The 21853-nt window shown below is 38.3% G+C and overlaps 1 protein-coding gene across 4 annotated transcripts in view; it reads right to left on the bottom strand.

Moving 5' to 3' along the window:
- Positions 1-21853, bottom strand: part of LOC118507742 (homeotic protein ultrabithorax-like) — a 216772-nt gene that overhangs the window by 80448 nt on the left and 114471 nt on the right. For 2 of the 4 annotated variants that reach the window (XR_004905700.1, XR_004905702.1), the window contains exon 5: positions 2021-2133. The gene's annotated coding sequence lies outside the window, so the exon portion shown is untranslated. Of the gene's footprint in view, positions 1-2020; positions 2134-20267; positions 21191-21853 lie in introns of those variants that run through there. The other 2 variants (XR_004905699.1, XR_004905701.1) reach the window with 2 other exon arrangements.

Raw genomic sequence — 21853 nt, 5'->3', positions numbered from 1 at the left:
AGCAAGATTTTTAGACACACGCTTCTTCACTGATACTTGTACGTTGACTGTTAGCACGATAGACCCGTCCCTGCAAAAACTTGTAACGAAACTGTCTAAAAAAATGTGAGCAATCGTTCAAAAATAGTTGTTTGCAGTTAGAATCCGTGCAATGCAAAGTGTGACGTACGACAATACCACAATAAAACAATGTTTTGCCTTGCTGTATGAAAATTATTATGCACTCTCTGCAGGGAAGAAAGGGCATACGAGAAGGAAATGACGAAAATATGCAACGAGAAATGGCCTTCAAATATAAAAAACCTAGCTAAAAATTCAACAATATGCAATACACAAAACACCAAAAGCATGAATCCATAACCCTTCGAGGTATCGTAGTTTACACATGCTCCAAGGTTCAGACCACGGGGCACCATAAGACGCTACACATGATTCCAACAAAAAGATCCCAACGTTAGGTAGATTGGGAGAGGTTTAAGGCCATGACTTCACGTAAAATGTTGATATGCTGGTTATAAATCTTTATTGCGACTGATCCGTAACTGTTTGCCACAGTCTTTTGCGATTTTTTTATGCCTTTTGAGTTTTTTATCATTCGAGAAAAAAACCGCTCAAAACAAAATACCATTCAGGATGACCATAAATTCAAGGACAACGCACAGTGAAGCGTCCCGAAGAAATTGAAAAAAATGTCAAAGGATAAGAACTGCAAAGACAAAACGACAAAACTAACTGAAAGGAAGCTGTCGAATAGTTTCATTTTGTGCCTGCGGTCCGCTCACGGAGAACCCTTCCTTATGTTATGTGTCGTTCATTTTCAGACGGTAGCTGTCTCAGTCATGTGTCCTTGAACGTTAATCACAAAAGTGTGAGCTATTGTCAGGTTCGCCGTATGACGACAATACCGTAGAATATTGCTGCAGTGGTGCAGAGGACAGTCAGAAAAACCGGGTATACGAGGCCGGAAAACAACTTAAAACATTCATAAAATATTTCACCTTGGTGACATTCCGTAAATATGTAACAAGTACAGCTGTAAACAACTTTTTCTAGATAAATAACATCTTACAATAACAGTATGGTGTGCTCGTAACTTAAGCGAAAATAATTCTGCTCAACGATCAACAATGTGAAGAGCTAACTTCTCTGTAAAAACTTTTGAAAGATATTTTTTCTATCATCATAAGCCAGGTACAAAACCACTGTGCAGTTATACTTATTCCATTGTGATTCCCACAAACAAGTATAACTGTCAGGTGAATGTATTGTTAAGTTTTATTTAAAATACGAAACAAGTAAAACAGAATGTTTATATCTTAAAGTTTAAGAGTGCATCTCTGCATCGATATTGGCAAAAAGACATTACTATTATTACATTATTTATGTAAGACCAATGGTTCAACTATGTTAAATTAGCTGATAAAAAAAATCAGGTTACATTATTTATGTAAGACCAATGGTTCAACTATGTTAAATTAGCTGATAAAAAAAACAGTCAGAAAATCATTTAAAAAAACACACACAATGTAGAAAGCACATTTTTTCTCTGATTCAATGCCTTGGTATGAGAAACTTATAGTCAAACTAATATGAACATCAAATGAAAAATACTGACAACGATGATCGCACATCCTTTGAGCGCGAAAACGATTACGATTGGATATTATGTGTTTATTTTCTCCATCTATTGTGAACAATTTATCACAGCAAATTGAGTTGCTATAGCCCACAGCTAAGTAACATGATTGACCTCAACTTGTGAGTGTGTAAGCATTAAAAGATGATAGTTATAAGATCCACAAGATGTACACAAAAAATTGAGCAAAAAAAAAATTGAACCAAACACTTCACCGAAGGCATGACTGTTAGTTTAGAAGTTGTAAAATACTTTATAGAGGTTACTTGATGGAACAAACGATGTTGATGTTGATATTAAACCATTTGTTGGTCGAAAACGCGTTTATGCTGTCTTTACTCGTAACACAAATTTCTTGAAATGTTGTGATGTAAAACTACATACCTTGAGATTATTACAGGTAGCATCCTTCAATGTATATCACAGCAGCATATAATTTAAAATAATTTTCAATCAAAATCTGCATCACTTCAAGTTATCACCGAGCAGCACAGCTCCTGCAATAGAGAAATAAAACATACATTGAGTTAGTGTGCATCATTATAGTGTTTCTATCTACCAAGCCTATTCAATCAGTTAGGAATGTAACATCACACATAAATAGTATAAAAAATTAAAAAATCCTTTCAAAACCTCGAACTTCAAAGCATTACTTATTGACTAATATCACTTCTTGTTACTCATCTGAGTAACGAGTAAGTGCAGTAAGAGAAAGGATGCTGGTTTTTAAAATGTCACAATTTATCGAAAAAAGCACACATTTGAGTCTAAAACGATGGAAACAGAGAGAGAGAGCTACAGAGGTGCACGGTGGTAGAGAAGAATAGATCAGGCAAGGGTTGCAGACTTGCTTTTCCATAAAATTGAGGATTTTTACTGGTTGACTTCTTCGTGCCCGATTAAATAGGATTCGTTTCCGCAATGACAATGTTTCAACGTCACGGTAAAGCTTTCTCTCTCTCTCTCTCTCTCTCTCTCTCTCTACAGTATTATGTCGTACGTGCTACTCCACAAGGGGTTCTGGTGACAGCGTCCATTTCAGAACATACTAGCGCATTAAACCCCCGAGGCACAGCCAAAAGGTCCGGTAAACCATTTTAATCCACGGGTGGGTGGCTTTGATCTATGCTGATAATCTACCACTTTTAATGGGACGGACATTAATATGTTTGTATAACTTTTCATTAAATCTGTGCGTAAATCCCTGGCCACTGCGAACGAATTTCCAATGAGGACACCACCGGACACATATCAGCAGCATAGTGGCCACTACGGCTTAAAAACGAACCAAGGCTGGACACCCTAAATGAATGGACGCCCGAGTCCGGCTCTGCTCCTTCGCAAAGGAGTGGCCGAAATGTTAGCAAGGATGCAAAACTCTCACCCCGCGTTGCGTTAGAGCAGGCTTTGTTTGAAAACCGTACCCATCTTCCTTTATGCTAGGCGGAGTGCTATTCAGGATTGTCTGTTAGCGAGAAAATAATACACTGATAATGAGACAATTTAATGACCTGTAGATAGAAACGTGGCACTGATATATGCTGCAACGATGCTCTCATGACATGGATAAGCAAGAGAGCCGTCCGGACCGAAGACACAAAGGAAGATTACCGGGATTTCGCTCGATGCGCTTCCGCTTACATCAACATAGCTCCTGTAATGGACTCTCGATGCCTTTCTACTATAATACGCTTCCTCCAGAACTCTTGTGAAGTCAGAATGTGTGCGATCATTGTGGTAAGAATTATGAATATATAGTGGGGGAAATGTCATTAGACCATTAGACCACGTTTCCTGAGAGTTCAACATATCGCTAATGCCCAAAGATTCATGTAAAACAAACATGTTGTTCGGAAAGTTTAGCTCTCTGGGAGTATAAATACCAACAGTTGGTGAGTCAACACTGTTTTAAAATTCTGAGAACAGTAAACTGCCTCATATTTTTAAACTTGCTATTGCATTTTCACATTAATTCATTTTAATTTGATCGCCTATTTCTTCGATTGAATTAAAATTTGGTCAATTATAACTCATTATAAATGCCAATGAATAAAAGATCGAATACGTCCTTAAGTGGGGCGATGGGACGGCCCAGTAGTTGTGACGACAGCGTTGCCAGTCCTCCCTCGGCAGTACCAGGGTTCAAATCCAACCTCGTTTGTTACCACGTAGTTAGAACTGACTTAGACTGACTTAGTTAGAACTGTCCTGCTGCGTTGTGTCTATAAGTCTAGTAAGCCAAAAATGATAGGCATGACTTTTTTAACGTTGTAAAGCGATGAACTCTTCTGACAGAAACTTTTATTAAAATACATGTACAACTATTATATGGAAGACACTTTCGCGTAACTTGATGTTCTTTTACTAACGCAAAACAAATCAAACCCTACTCTCTTTGTTAATCTTAAAACTATGTATAAGCTGCTCCACGCAACATTGATCCAACAGTTTTGCCTATCGACTCGAAAAGCAGTACATAAAAATGATCCATTTAACTTACACCTACGATGTGGCACGATAAAACGACCCATTTGCATCACTGCGTGGCGTGGCACTGTCAATTGTTTGGAATGAGTGGACTGAAAAAGATAATAACCATATTTTATGTGTTATCTATTTTTACGACCAACAAAATCCAATTCCAATTTTAATGCATTTCTCATCCATCTAGTGTTTACGTTTATCTCGCAACTCCTTCTTGGATGATCTTGTTTGACTCGCGATCCGAATGAGATGCATAGCTCAATGTACTCCACGCATGGGCTGACTTTCCATACACAATGGTTATGCCCGATATCAGCATTAACAATAACAAACACAAATTCCTTATATACTGTGTACTGGTTCGGGAGAAATGGTTTAACATATTATGATTCATGGATTGGTGCATAGTATATCGCGAGCCATCGATACATCTCGCTCGTTTGATTGTTTTTTTAAGAACTGAATCCAATTGTTTTATCTTGTTTGCATCTCTAGCATTCACAAATTGTTTGATTGTTTCAGCTATGCCTACGAATTCTTCTAAATGATTCTGAAAAGAACGCTACTAGCTGTCCACTATAGCAACTAGATAGCTTTGCAAAGATTGTTTTTTTTATGTTGAAGGGTATTTATGGAACTTGTTTTTCATGCGTTTGCAGATGTTGCAGGATTTTTTCTTACTTATAAATTTGCGTAAAGCGATGCTTCATCCGCATCAAACACAGGCTCAATTTTAACGATTATTGTTAAATATGCACCCCCATTAGCTATAAAATTTGGTGATGGCTTATTTTGCGCCATTTGCCGCAGGCTAAAGCAATGGTACGAAAACAGTTTTTGGGGGATTCCATGTGATGCATCGGTTGTTGCTTGCTGTTTTTTTATAAATGTATTTTTGGTTGTTTTAACTTTTCCTCTTGTGTGATCTTCTTTCGTGGTGTTCAAAAGGTGTAATTTGTTTTAGATTCAATCGGCATATCGATATAACATGTGCGTTTATAACTTATTTACCGGTAGCTACGCAAATAAATTAAAAAATACATGCTCGCGGCTGTACTGCATGGAATGTATTTTAATATCACAAACTACACTAGTTAATGTATTATACTGCATTGCATTAAAGATTCACGAAAGAAACGTAGAAATAATTTGCAAAATCGATTATTAGCAAAGGGCGGCTCAACAATGAAACTCATTCAGGCAGTCGTTAAGCTAGAATATCCTCACAAATGATAGGTTAGGATGGTTTTTGACTTTCGAAATACCAGACTCTATTCGAAGCTTTTGAAATATTTACAACTTTGGATTTATTCAAAGGAGTCAGTGTTAAAATAATAACTCTGCGGTTTTGCGGATGAAAAAAATGGCTTTTGCTTCTTTTTTTTAGAAGATTTTAATTCTAATTTCGTTAAGCTATATACGATTTTACAATAATGCATTCAAACTGATGAAGGTGAAACATGAATTTGATTGACTGAGAATGTGGTACATGTTAAGTCAACAAATTAACTATTGTTAGTAAGTTATTGAAACGAACACCAGTCATGCAAAGGGAATTCTCAGTGTCAAACGTAAGCTATACCGCCTAGATTAACTGATTTTTATACCGACGGCGGATTAGTTATACGGGATTTGTTGTTCGGTGTAAGGTTCTCTGCTTTGATAGGATTGCTATGCTATTACATTTTGTTGTTTTATTTGATGTACCGTGAAAATAAAAAAAATCAAGAGATATACTGCCTAAAAGAATTACAGTTGTGATTTTAAACGGAATAGACGATTTCATTTTTATTTATTATCCTTCAGTTATCCAGCTATCGTAAGTTTGCATTACAAAACTTTTAACGCATCATATTTACACTTTTAAAACTCACAACAAAAACGCCACACACGCACACACGGCTTAAGCGTTTTACCGTCGTTAGAGAATAAATTAATAAATAACACGATTTAATCGTAAAAACGCTCTCTGAAAAAACAACTTGTAAATCGTAATATTATATAAAAATAATATCAACGAAAGAATCAAATAAAAGAACAATTTTCATTTTAATGATAATGACGGGTTGTTCGTATTGCTATATTTCCTATTGAAATCTAAACGAGGGCTAAAAAAGTCTTCCAGTTTTACTTAATAGAAAGTGTTAAATTAACATCCACAAAGAATTTTTAATGATTGAATGAAAAATCCTGTTAAACATTCATGGTACACGTAGTCAATGTAATTTCTGAGATTTTAACAGCATTGTCTTTACCATTTGGGAGGAATAATTGAGCAATATAATGCAGATAGCTTTCACCTATACACCACCATTTTGTAAAGCGATAATCTTTTGTCCATGTCAAAATCCGTATTTTGTCAGTGATGCATGTGCACATTCAACTGAACGGTGAAATGCTGAACAACCATGCAACTATTATTTTCACCCAATTACATGTTATAGTATGGTGTTTGGTAAGCAAAGTCTTTACACAAAAAGCCAAATAGAGGCAGCCATGCGTCATGACAAGTTGCACGGTTCATTTGCTGCAGACTTTACTTCATGCTTGGACTGTGGGTTTTCAAATAGCCGCAATGGATGGCTTTGGACGCACGTAGCTATAAATTCATATACGCTCGAAAATAATTGGCCTGTGTGTACTCTACGGAATACAAACTAGAGAAATAATAAGATTGTGCCACGAGAATGGCGGCACAAGAAAAAATCTTATGAAAACATCTTTTCCATTCATGAGTTGCGAGGCATTCCTTCAAGGACTGCATTTGCTGTAACGAGAGCTACCTCTTTTCCAACAAGGAAATGGGTGTAAAATCATTTTTAATTGGTTAAAGAGTTCTTAGCTTTACGTTGCTGCATGCCACATACCATTAGTACTGGTAAAGCAAGCCTGGTCAAGTATGGCTGTGTCGTACCAATTTTCCAGTCTGGTTAGCATTCTACAGCTTCTCTCTTATACTTTGCTCATGCACTTCATGCCCGCTGTTTCTACTGTACCTCCGTGGTCACCCACGTTTCATGAGCAAATGAGTCCCATAAGAATGCTGCATAGCGGATCGAAACGACCGTTGAGGCACATTGGGAGAAATTAAAATATGGCCGCAATCAACCTATCTTGTCCTAAATTTATTGCATTTAATCTTATATTTATGGAATTGTGAGAAAAGAAAACGAAATCATTAATGAAGCTATAAATAAACAATCTATCTTGCATTCGGTTGGCTTGCCAATCCTCCTTCGCTGTGTATCGCGGGCCTCGTATTTAAAACAAACTCGGACCAACTGGTCCTAAGCTGGCGCGTTATGCGTTGCGCTCCTCGCGAAGGAAGCGACCAAGAGATACTTGAGTTAAACCATCATGGGTGTTCACGGGGGAAGGGTTTCTTTTATAAGTGAGGATATGGAAGCCCAAGTCCTCAAAAGGCAAAAGCGACGCTTTACGAGGACCAAAAGTGTGGAATGAAATTAACTACCTTAATGGAGTCATATACATAAAAATAAATCTAAGGTTGTGGCTACGAGCTGGCAAGCTCACGATCATTTTAATGGGCCATGTATACCACTTTAGTTACTGTGAACCAATACCTTATTTTTCAGCTCAATACCTTCTTCCAGGAATTCTTAGCTGAATAAGATTGAACTCAATGTAATCAGAACAATCACACATCTGAGTATAGTATTAGGAAAAGTTTTTGCGACTGATTATGTTAAATAGTAATTTCAATAATCAGGTTATTCGGTACAGTATTCAACAACTCCGATAGGAGCTAAACTCATACCACTGCTAGCTGAAAGCTTGAAACCCAATGAAATTACAATATATCCTTATCCGTCGTTGATTGCTGCTCCGTCTTGTTAATCAAGACGGATGACGTTGCATCGAAAAGGTGAAGAGCACTTGCACATTACACCTTGCACAAACCGCGTTGACCCTGAGAGTTCGTGAACATACAATGATCACACAAATTACCAAATTTTCGTACAATTTTACGGAATTTTCTTGTGCGTGTCAAAAAGTGTAGCTGAGAGAGCTTTTAAGGTTCGCTTTTTTCTACGATCTCAAGGTTACAGGAAAACATTATTGCTCTGTCACAACACTTAAAAAGCGGATAGTATTATTAGAACCTGAAACACAGTTAACCTCTACCATGCATCATAGTTATGATTATGGATTTGTAGTAGGTGCTCTTTTGTTCACTCTCTCCAGGCACCTTAAAAAATGCTCGTATCGACAAAGAAGCTGACGGCCAAACATTTTTTAATGATATTTGTGACCTTGTGAATTGTACCTGTTGCTAAAAAAATGCAAAAGCTATTAAAATATGAACCATCATAAATGTCACCGCTGCCTATGGAGGAGGACAAATATATTGTAGGTAAGCTACACTTAAGCCTCATCCTTTTCGTTGACCCGCCCATTTATGAGCACTGTGTGTTCGCTTAGGTTAAATATTGGGTTGGTTTGACTGCAGTTCACCAACCACGTACATCAATTAGGTCATTTTCTGGTTGTAGTGGTTTTGAGCAAAACTGTTCTGTTGATGTTCAACGTGTGCTGAATGATTTTTAATTCTCTTTCTGTGGAAGAGTCTTTCTACAGAAGGTTTTTTTTTGTACGCGTGTTCAGTTGTCAAGCATTGTGCGGCCTACATAACTATTCACATATTTAGTACAAATTTATTCATAAAATGCCTCGCAAAATTGTCCTTCGGTTATTGACACCCATAATAGGATGTACAGTATTATCTGGTACCGATGGTAAATATTGATCAATTTCAAAAGTGGTTTATTGAAATCTGACTTCCTCTTTAAAAAGTGGTAAAAAGGGATCTTAGAATCCTGCTATGAGCCTGATTGTTTATTCCTCTGAAAAGTTCGGCGCGTCAATTTATCCGCTAGTCAGCCCTTGAAAGAAAATACACAATACGCCGTCATTGGTCTATGCTGAAGGGATTGTAGTTCAAATATAAGGCGCCTAGAATGGTAAGAACGATATGAAGCCTTACTAACACACTCATGAAAGCAGTTATGTTCTGGTTGTATTAGTACAGTATTACTTACTGGACATACACCTACATAGTCGTTTAGTGCGTTCTTTCGTTATGGTATGGAGCGGAGACGATATTACAAGACCGATCGGATTGAGTTGCGAGATAAGACTAACTTAATTTATTACAAATGAAACTTAAGGGTAAAATTATAAGTGTGTAGTACTGTAGTATAAGTTACAACTAATTATTAGTGTGATTGTAGATGAAATGAACCTAACACTAAAAGATGTAGTTCATTAGCACATAAAAAAGTGTACATAAAATGTTTTCGTAGTTTTGGTTAAAGATTAGATTTATCGTTTAGCTATTAACAATTGACGTATTACATTCGGTTTCAATTTGTTAGTGATGCGCGCTAGTTAACTATACACATACGTGTATACAATACGGCGCTGAACTTATTGTTAATAGTAAGCGTAAGGTAGCGATACGCGTACGAATACACGACACGGTGTGGTACAGTACGGTACACAAAACGGTACGGCTGCCACAGTCGCAAGAGTTTTGTTCTGATAAGAGGGATCAGATTCCTTGTATACCACTTGATTTATGCATCAAAGTATCTTACTAACTCATGTATGCAAGACACAAATTCAGACACATAAGACAAACCTTCACAGTGCAACGGTACCTTCTCAGGTTCAAGGTAATTTCCAACGATAAGAATTGTGAGTGAAGTTTTAAAGAATTTTGGGATAACCATATTAAATCTATGATGATAGAATAAACAATAAACAATAATAAATCAAGTTTGCTCATGTGAGATGTTAAACAATCAAACCAACCATAAGCATAAATGATCGAAATTCCTGCACATTTTTCACATTAAACCAATTTGTTTGAAAACATTTCTAAAATATACCGAATTGCAAGACACGTATAAACTTTTTTTATTTCATTTACTTCGACTACCTCTATTTAAAAAAAAAACGTTTATTTCGTGAAAGCTTTGGGTTTTGCGTTCCATTGTCGTGGTCATCAACCATTCTGGGCTACCTAACAGAATAATAACATCAGTTAATTAACCCCATGACCTGAGACAAAACGTGCATGAGCTTTTTCCGTAAAACTTCTGAGCAGAAATGCAAAAATGCAGAAATATGCAAAATGGAAGAAATATTTTTCGCTGCACGTGAGTGAAATGCGTAATGAAGAAACAGATTAAATAATAAATATTAGGACTGCGTATGGTAAAGTCACAGTCCAACACAGTGTAAACCAATCATGAAAGGATGAGAAAAGCAAGAGAAAAAAACTACGCGATGCGTACCATTACCCGTACCCATGGTATCGGACCTGTCTTGCAGGGTATACCGGGCATTAGCGGCGAATCGAGACCGTCTCGGCGAGCATCGCTTCGACATAGCAGAAATGAATAACAAATGCATGCAGTGGCAGGCTGAAGAATTGTCGCTTGGTAGATACAAGAATAAAGAATTTTCCGTAAGAAACTGTACGGCTGGAAAGCTAAAATGGCCTCCATTGAATGAATTGACAAAACTGGCTCGAAGTGAACGCACCGGGGTTTAACATACTCTGGAAGATGAAGCCATCGCGTTTGCGTTTCCGTTCACCTCGTGCAAGGGTCCTAACGTAGCCGAAAACAGCGTAACGCCAACTCAATTCGATCGCAGCCGTGCAAAAGAAGTTGTTGTGAGAATTTATGAAAATTTTATTTTACTCGCATCTGCAGGTTTCGGCATTTGCCATCTTGTAGACCTTGGGGGGCCATTAAATTAATAAATCTTCCAACTTTGTACGATTGTGCCTCCACTTCCCTTCGTTCTGCCTGAACCAAATCGAAACCAATGGTCTCCATTTCCGTAGTGCTCTTCTAGCCAATTTCTTGCCTGCCTGAACCTGAAACATCGCAATCGATTCGCATGGCACACTCAAGGGGGCACCCAAAAAGGCACCGCATCGTCAGAAAATGTTTCGGGCAGCCTCATGAAATATCTCAGTACGATGAAAGGACAAAAACATAAGCCTAACGATGGTGGCAAACGGGAGGATGAAAGCGAAAAAATGAGGACATTATGAAGATATACAACGGTTACGTGCGTCGATAGGTTTAGCCACTAGCATTAGGCCTTGCATAAAAAGCAGGAGCCATTCTTTAGAACAAATTGTTTGTGCTACAACACTTTAAAAGCTTTAGCCACTTTGCATTGACGGTTAGAATGTTTTTAAATGCCAAATAACACAAACACACTCGTAGTACAATATGCAGTTAGCAAACAAACAAATTGATTGTTTCAAAGTTTCCCATACTTCGTCAAATGCTTCCGTGCAGGTGATTTTACACTACAGACGAACATATAATGTTAACACTGTGCCTAATGTATCACGACTAAACACTTGACAAACTCAAGTACAGTTAAAATAACACATTTTGTAGTTTAGGTAATATTTGAAACATTTCCTAAACCATCGAACAGTGGTTTTATGCTGTGTTCTATTGTGGATGGTAGTGCTGTTGGCGTATATCCTGGCAAATGCGTGCGTTTCTAATGCACGTGCTACTGGGGCACACCATTGTATAGCTACGAAAACGGTTCACCAGGGGAAAACAGTGGTCGATGCTGATCAGCCAAATGAAGAAAAAACGGCTGCACAATGTAGAAGTAACTAGGGACGAATGAGGCGATTGTGGAAAGGCGGAGAATTTATCGCCTTAGTAGCCTGCTATATCTCTTTTTTATGTTTATAAGAAAAAGAAACATTTTAATGGGAAAAGATCCTACGGCATCGGGTGCCTTAGGGAAAAGCGAAAAACTTTTCAAACACTCCTCCTGCGTTAAGACACGGACGACGATCAATAAGGATAACGACACGAACGGCTGGCAAGCCGTGCAAGACTTTGCGTTTCTACCATCGCCATTTTTGAGCCAACGCTCTTCGGCTCACAGAGAAGCGGGCTGCCACAAATGTTATCAACTTTCCATCCTTTCCTTATATAATGGGGGCAGCATGTGACTTCCAGAAGTTGGATTTTCGCGTGGAAAAATAACACTATAGCTTCACTTTATTCTTCCAACGTGCTTGCTGCGCGTGAAATGAGGATTGAAATTTTTCCACAAAACATCATCCGCACCAACATTGCGCCACTCATGCGTCCCATCACGAACACGAGAAGGCTTCCCCTTCTTGTTTTGACGTAGTCATGTATTGCTTCGCCGTCTCGACCAGCGTTCGTGTGGAACTCGACGTACAGAGACGCCATTAAAATAATTACATTCTTCATGGAGGAAAGGGGAATTATATTCGAATTTCGAAATAAAATTCTAAACTTCTGGAGAAGTTTATGCGAAAGTAGCAATCTTTCGTTTTGCTCATACTTGTACCCTATATTCATAGATTGTTGGCGACAACGTTTTGTGATAAGTGTAGAATGATTTTGTATAATTCTTATGATTAGATTATTTTAAAATGCAAAGCTTTCATTCATCGTGCAAGATATTTCCAAATACCTACTTGTGGGACTGTGTGCACATGGATAAATATCAGTCGAATGAACAGTTTTTTAGTAGTTTTATTTAATCTCAGTGATGACATTGTCGGTCTATTTCTACAGTTACGTAAAATCTAGTCATTGAAGTCAGGAATGACCGGTCCAATCTTTTCTATACAGTAGATTGAAAGAGTGGAGCATTGAGAATGGTAAAATCTGTAAAATACGTTTAACAAGTCAAAAGTTGTATGCTTACAAATCTGAAATGGATCAGTTGCAAACTGAAATGGATCAGTTTTACTTTTAAAGAGGCGAACGAGGTCCTAAAGACCTAAACCCGTTTTAAATACATGACACAAATAAAATAGTTAACCAAGCTACCTTAGTTTCATTATCATTTCGCATATGAGATAACAATATTTTGGGTTTTATATGAAAATGATGTATAATCGTATTTAAATATTATTACTTAAGACAGAAGATTTTTTTAATTTACGCACATTCTGAAGCGATCATCGATGTACTGAAGTAGTCCGTAATTGAAGATGGTACACCACACTACGACTAGTCATTCGAGACATCATCGTCTTAAGCCGTAAAATCAACCAATTTAACCTTTATACATGTGGGTTTGGGTATGGTTTATACTACGTGCTACGTGCTCACGTTCCCTCTTGCCATATTAACATGTCCTCCGATAGAACCAATAACCATAAACCATTACACATTGCACATATGCCTAAGTGCTCGTTAACTGGTATCTAATTTACTGTCACTCTAATTAAAACAACCGCAATATTATCAAAAATACGTGCCCCGAACCTATTCACACAGTATCACACACCGCAAAAGGTACACGCAACGCATCCTTCCCGTTTAAGGCAGGGACGCACAACATCCCAACGAGACCATTAAGGCGACATAAAAAATGCATCGTTTGTTCCATAAAGGTGTGCAAAACGACGTATGAAATTTGATTCATCCCGCTATATCTGACTTTGCATTTACGTTGGTTCATATTTTGTAATTTTACTTAACATAGTGTAAGAGAATTTAAGCTCAAATTAAAGCTCACAACACATTAAATATAAATAACTTCTAAAAAGATACGCTGTTCGTTGGGTACTTACGTTTGATACAACGACGACTGCTGATATTATCATGCTAAACAACGAAACAAAAAATATTCAGTCTTGGTTCAGAAGGTGTTTGTCCACTATTTCTACATTCCTCGAGTACATTTAATCGTAATTCATGTGTCCATAGTTCATATCCTGTAAGTTGTAAAATGATTCAGAAGGGAGCTATGATCTATCCTGTGGTATCCATAGTCGGTAACTTCAACAATAAGCGATAGCTAATAACTATATCTACCACCTTTCTTATTGTCCTGTACTACGATAACAGACATGGAGCTAACACAATCCAGCTGAAGTATTGTTCACCAAATTCTCAAATAATTTAACGCAACTTTATGTAACTATATACTGCTCAGGTGACAATACGGTGTCAAGCTGGAATACTGAAAATATAAATATATACTGCTCAAGAGATGTAAAAACATATTCCCCAGAAACAAATTCCAGGAAAACAATCTTAAACCGAACACGATACTTTTCGAATCTAACCGTGTTCTGCATGCAATGCGTTTAAGCCAAATAAATGACTTCATGTTTGGTGATTCTGTCTATCAACAATGTACGAGAAGCCACCTCAATAATCTCTAGCGTGCTAGAAATTTAAATTAGGTGCCAATGCTGATCTTTCTTGAAGCCTGCCCTCTACCAAACTGTGTTTTGTAATCCTGCGCTACGTTCAAGCGGGATCGTTGGGATACATCAGCAAATAATATTTTAACCTTCACTTTTCCATAATGATGATGATGATGATGACAGGAGTTGCAGGCTAACCAGTAAGCTGCGAGTCATCGGAGGAGCCTGGCGGTGTGGTCTACATGCCCGGCATCTGTCATCAACAACAAATGTAATCACCTCACCAGTATTTGAAGGATCGTGTCTGAAAGACTTCCTGTTGTTGCGCTTAGAGTCTCGATCTGTACGCTGGTAAAAAGTACGAACCAGCACACAAACTCGGTTAACCCCATTTATCTAGTCAAACGTTTCGGTAACCCTAGGTGCACTTCCACCTGAATTGATGTTTCCAAGACGTATATGTACCTACTGAAATGGATTGCGAAAAAGATTGATGTCTTTCAAGTCAAAATGTAAGCACATTATGAATTTATATCTGATGAATTCAACAACAAAGCAACAATCAATCAATTTATTCATTTTATTTTATCAATCAATTTAGAAATATACTTCTGTCGCTTGAAAACCATGAGTCAAACAACTGTTGTTTTAAGATGTTTGTATCGTTTGATATGCACAATAAACCAACCAACAGAAACTTTTGTTTTTCGTTAATAGCTCTTTTCTCTACAACAACAATATCAATTGATTCCTTTGTCTCCTAGAAAACCATGGATATATTTTTCCGACCATTGTTTTTGTGTATTTGAGATGCGAAAGAAAACTTTTCCAGCACAGAAAAGAGTGTGTGAGGTAAAGGAACTACAAAACAACCCACAAAATTGGCGCGTATCACCCGTCTTTTGTTAGTTGGAACGTTCGTAATGAAGAAAAGAACATAAGAATGAGTCACAATCTACGGTTATAAACCCGCCATGGCAGCGCATTGTTTGCTTAAGGAAGTTTTCGCTGCCAAGAAAAAAGAGCGTGATGGAAAATCCACGACCCACTGGAATGGGTTCCCAGCGCACCAGCGGCAAGCACACCACGGACGTACAGCTTCCCAGCATGGAGTCCACGCCCGCGTTTTTTCCTAGACACATGCCACCTAGGCCCCGCATCAGGATCAAGCATCAGCAACGTCAGCAACACTGGTTGGTCCACGAGCCAGATCTTTATTCCCCATGGCCCAAAAGGTTTTCTCGATTCTCGCACAATTGAACCACCCCATCCTAATGCCTCGGCTGGCATCGTACTGAATAATAAAGTTTATTTTTGCTCCAAGGAAATTGCTGCGATAAATCTTTGAAATGGGCCAAGTCTTTTAATGAGGATAAATATTTCAGTTTCCTTTCTCCGCCGAACCATGTCCTTAATGGTTTCTTTGCTATCTTTGTGCTCGGTTGCACATTCTTCTTACCTCGCCGACGCTACATAAAGGACTCCTTCGACTTGTAAAGCGACGAGGAAGAAGAAGTTAACGAATTTTTGCCGCAGGCTGTGCCACATAAAATGGCGTCAAGCGAAGAGCTTGCCGAGGTTCGGAGCATGTCGTACGCACAGCTTTTCGAACAGATAACGCACAATGTTTGATAACACGCAGGATGGACGTTTACCAAGGGTGACGATATTGTGTATGCTCCTGATACTGTGCTAGGAAATGGTAATTTCCATAATCTGAGGTATGTTTCCGACATGGATTTTATTAATATTTAAACACACTGTAGGATGAATATTTCTACCGTAAAGCCTAGGGCCTAGGAACTAACAAGGGTGCTTCGAACCAACACGTGCTACAATATTTCGAAACATTTCCAATTTTGTACAATTCAATTTATTATGTGAAATTGAAATACCGCATTTGTTTAATGGTTTTACTTGGTTCAAGTTACGTAGCATTTAATATAGTGAATGTAAACCATTTTTTCAAAGAATGGTTTGATCGTATTCCTTTTAAATAAAAAATACTTATTGCATCATCTTTATTGGCTGTTGAAAAAACAATCAACTACTGCATAGAACACACATTTGACAAAACTTTTAAAGAAATATTACCAAAAAAAATGAATAAAGTGAAAAATACCCGAAACATCAAAACTGTAGGTAAAATTTTCTTTAATTAACGACCTGCTAGAACGCCGGCTTATTAGGCTTTCTCATAGTTGCCACGTAGTTGTATAGTAAGTCCTCCGTAAGGGGGAACGGTCCGGATACAATTCAAACCCAGACCTTGCCGTGTGAACCCGAAGCCGTTTTCACCTTAACCATCGTGCTCGGCCCGTAGAGTTTTTTTATGTTAATTTTATATCAGTGTTGGACGGTTAGGTCAAATGCTTTTTTTGTTGACATTGTACGGCCCGATTGTATTCATATCATAATCCTTTGTTGATAATTCTTGAATCACTTATTAGAAAAACAATTATTTGTTTTAAATAAATTGTCTTACACATATTACAAAGTAAAACAAAACTTCATGTGTTACTGTACAAACCACAGTTACAGAAAGGTTTTTTAAACTCTCTAACAATCAAACCGGCTTACTATGCCGGGCGGCCCGGTGGTAGATGCGTCAGTGGCGCCGGACTTCACACGTCATGACCGAGGTTCAAATCTCATCTGGGCCGTTCCTCGATTGTGAGGACTGGCTATCCAACTACGTGGTATCATTAAGTCTAGTAATCCAGAAATATATGGCATGACCTAAGAGGTCTTTAGACAAAAAAACAGAAGAATAATTAAACCGTAATAAGCTTGCCTTGCTAAACCGTTGTTTTAATTCGTTTTTTACATGAAATCGCAAAAAATACGTCTTCCCCTTCGTATCTGCTAAAGACAGGATTATTGATCTTGTGCTTGAATCACCAGTTTGCACGGTTTCTATATTTTCTGCAGAATCGACGATGTTCGACAAACGACCATTGTGCGTATGTGGCAATAATAGCGCCATCTTTTAGTCGAGTGTAGAAGCTACTGCTAGAATTGAAAAAGCTGTTTGTAATTTTTAATACAGTAATGGCGGAACTGATTTTTTTTTTGTCTTTCTGTTATAAACGTCTTCTTCTAGCAATACGGCCAGACCAACCTTCTTGAATAAAAAAAAACATCTTCTACGTTTTTTCACCTGATCTCAAAGATAAATAACGGTATCTACCACAAAACTAGCATTTTTTCTTGTATCTATTCAAAGTGTTTATTAGGCATTTCACATTTTTTTAATTTCAAATCAATGGTAGAACAAGGTACGGAAAGTTAAATGAGTAAATGCACAATTGTAAAAAAAACCCTGCAATAACGAGTTCGAACAGTATTCTTTGCCTCCCTATGTTTCTAAACTCGACTACAAGATGGCGCTCTAGAATCGTAAAAGCACACGGTGGGCTCTGCCATCGAACATCTCTAATCAAAAGAATTTCAACCTAACTTGCGAAAAGCACATATTGGTACCGGCCTTTTAATAGTTTGAACTTACAACCTGACAGTTTTGCTTTTATTCGAATTTCCCAGGATCGATTAACGTTTAGCTCAGATTGTTTTCCCTTCGCTATCCAGATGTTATTATTCGGATAGCTAAAGGTCGTTCCGATTTTGTCGTTTATTCTAGCTACAAAACATACATAATATAATAATTACACTTCAAATAAGATATTTTACATACCGTAAAAGGTATTATAATTCATACTATCTTTGTAACTGTATCGTGTTTTATATAATTCAATTTTACTTTACTTTTATTCATCGCAAGTTGATAAAATATTTACCAAATTCATGAGTTTATGCCCTAACCAGAATTGAAAGACTGTCAATTCTTGCAACAAATTGTTAACTGGCATCAGGATGATAGCGAATAACAACAGCCGGATAATGCTGTATTCCTTTGTCCTTTGTATGCACGGTGGTGCTCAAGGTGACATGAAAAAAATCACCGGCAGTTGGACAAAATGGTGCCCAGTTCTCTGCGGCTAAGAACAATAAACTCTGGAAAGGTGAAAATGAGTTCCCTTGGCAAACAAAACAATCAAAAGAGAGTTACTGCGAATTTGCAATGCGCACGCATACGGCACGAGAGAGAGAGAGTGCCGGTTTCTTCAAAGCTTCGATCTCAGAGAGCGTAGTGCGAAACAGGTAGTTAGAAAATGAATAGACCATTAAATACGCCCTTTATGGGTGTGATAATATTTTGCCTGGAGCAGCCATATTGCCACCCTTCCTAACTAAGTAAGCGTAAACGAGGCCAATGGTTGTCACGCAAGCTCCTGTCAACGAAAAACAGGGACAAAACTATCGTTCGCTTACTGCGCAGGAAGAAAGGAGACGTCTACTGTTTTTATTTGTATCGCTCAACTCGACCGTTCTTGGGATCAAATTTCTATCCTCTCTGGTTTGAGCGAAGCGCTGGCTTTGCGTTATCAGAAAATAACCAAATCAAATGGAAAATGTTAACATTATTCCAATGAAGCGAAAAATGCACGTATATTACAATATGTACTTCATTAAATCGCACACTCTTTCACATGTTAAACATTGTGGTTGAGACTTAACGTTCACTAAACGATACACTGAATGATGGAAACGCTAACTGACAAAAATATGCTATACGAATCGTCACAAAAGTTTACATTTTGTGAAACCTGTTATTCTGTAGATTAGCTAGACCATAAAAAGGGAGCTCTCTTTTTTAATAAATCGATTGTGCATACACTAGTAGATATATTATTGAACACTAATGCAATAAAAGTATGGGCGGCAAGAGAAAATAATAAAACTTGTTTTGTTTGAAACCGCATTACTATCGTACGAAATCCGTCGGTAAAATACATTTGATTATTCCATCATTCAATATGTCCACTGATTGTTGGTCCTTACTTACTCCAATATGTTGGTAGTATGATGAATGCCATATAACGCAATAGCGGTGAAACCATGATTTATCTTACATTTGTCAACAGCTACGTGATCGTTAAAAAAAAATAATTAAAAAGTCGTACACTGATCCCATACGTCATGTTCGTGGCTGTAATCTACTATGTATCTATCATATATCTATAAATAATCCGCTTACCACCTTTAGGAACAACGTTGCAATGTTTGGCAATGGGTTAATGTTACCTGAAAGAAACGAAATCGTAAAATGTTGTATTAGTTGATGTAATATGTGTACAATTATTCAATGTGTATAATATTTCCAAAAACCTAAATTTGGAATGGTCCGGTGGCCGAGGCGATAACGGTGCCGGTCCTCACACGGCAGGACCGGAATTCAAATTCCATCCAGACCGCCTCCCCGTACGGAGGGCTTTATTACGGGTAAAATCAAGTAACAGAAAGCCAGAAATGGCAGGCTGAGACCTCTCGAGGTTGTAGTGCCAAGGAAGAAGAAGAAGAAATTTGCTTCTGTAATCCTGAGTAAATTTGGAATTTAAAAAAACATTGACTGCAAGTTAAGGTCAATCCTAGCCCAGGGTTCCATTGGGTTAAATTATTTTCATTGAAGACCTTCAACAATTCTTTGTAAAATTTTACTAGCCTTGGTTGACGTTACCAGAAGAACATGAAAAAAAAAAAACATTCAAACATAATCAACCTTGCCTTTTTTCTGCATCAGATCGTCAAGGCTTCCTTATTGCGGAGAAAGGCTTGCAAAAGGATGCTCAAGCAAGGGTACCATATAATGAAATATTCCTACCAGCTGGATGAAAGGAGAAAGTTTGTGCTGTGTTGACGCAACCGAAACCTTTCTTGGTTTTTTGCCTTTTCCGCTTGATGATTGTGCTAGGTAGAAATATATGGCACTGTCATAAAAGTTTTTTGAGGCAAAGCAAGATGAATTCAAATAGAGGAAACAATTTTTACCTATGATAATAATACTTGACTAAGGAAGAATGGAAAAGAGTGTACCTTGAGTGCAAAGAACACTGTGTCAACAAAATTGTAACTATGCTATCACCAGACTCACTAGCGATGTAATACGACACATTCATATTAAAACTGATCACTGTACCGCAACAAACCACATAACATTACATTGCTGTTGAAGAACGCTAATTACACCTTTCGCAGCGAGACATTATACGAGATATACACTTTTTGCGGAACGTGGATGGATATATCGATTTTGCACCACACACCATAACAGAACACTCACTGCCTTTTACACTACCGATTCGATTCACAAAACTATTCAACTCCGACCGATGAACAAACCACCGCCCAATGATGCCAAAGCATGGACGGTTATGTTTGCTGACGGAACGAGTGAAACATTTTTGCATAATACTGCACATCGCTCGAGCCTAACCCACAGAACTAACACAGGAGATTCCAAAACAGGCAAACACACCATGTAATCGTGCGTCTGGTAAGCAAGAACTGACACTCGGTGCGGTAAGCTACAAACGAGATTCTGCAGACTGTCACCACCGACCCTAAGTTGGTGGAACTGTCAAAAACCAAATCATCGGCGTATGATGAGGATGGCGGCGAAAGACGGAGGCCAACAGAGAGCACAATAATGCCATGTTTTTAAGCTATACCCTGCGTCGAGCTTGAACGGGAGAACTGAAAATTATAAATCCACCCAGGAGATTAGACGCGGGGAAGCGAATAGTCCCGAAGCTTGGTGCGACTTTTACATGGCAACAGCATCGAAACGAAGGTGGTTGTGATGGAGACTGGAACCAAACAAGGTTCTCCGAGCAGTGCTGCAGGTTAGAGCGGCAAAAGCAACGCTAGCAACTCCTTTGGAGGCTCCGGCGCAGTAGAATAAAACTGGCATCTCCCACGACCTCCGATGGCTACACTGGTAAAATGTTGCCTTGCCATGTACGATCGGCTAACGCGATTGCTTCCCGCAACATTTTCGGCTGATGGTTTTTCGGCAACCTTCATGCTGCTTGCTCCACACGGTCCAATTGGCTGTCTCTTTCATCATACCGCACCCTTCGACGTGAGCGGGAGAGAATGTTGAAAAGGATTCTCGAGAGAGATATATTTGCTACGGCAAAAGAGTTGACAGAGGGGTAAGAGACCGAATGAGACAATGTAGCCGCCCTGCGTACTGGATTGAATGAGAAGGGAAATCGTGCTGCCATTTACAGAATGCAGCATTTCCATCTCAACGAAGTCGAGCATAGCGGAGCTTAAAAAAGGGAAAAGAGCACAAAAATCGATCCATGAAAATAAAACTGTGTGAAGAGGATAAAAAACGCAGGTTGGGATCGGTTGTGCTTGGGAGATTTTCAACGGTGCGGTAAAACCGCGCTGTGAAGCCTCGAGGGCATAAATGGTCGAGTAGGAAACGTTCAGCGATGGCCAAAATATGTGTTTCGGTTCACTTAAGGCTGAATTCTACAAACGGTTCCTAATTTAACTTTGATAAAACTGTTCCCTCAATTGCAATGATATCGGGGCTAACACTAGACCAACGCCATCGAGAATCAGGCGTTGGAAACGATTGTAATTGTAAGAGCAATCAATTTTAAGAC

This window comes from Anopheles stephensi, chromosome 2 (genome assembly GCF_013141755.1).
Source record: "Anopheles stephensi strain Indian chromosome 2, UCI_ANSTEP_V1.0, whole genome shotgun sequence".
NCBI lineage: Eukaryota > Metazoa > Arthropoda > Insecta > Diptera > Culicidae > Anopheles > Anopheles stephensi.
This window is presented reverse-complemented; position numbering and strand designations above follow the sequence as displayed.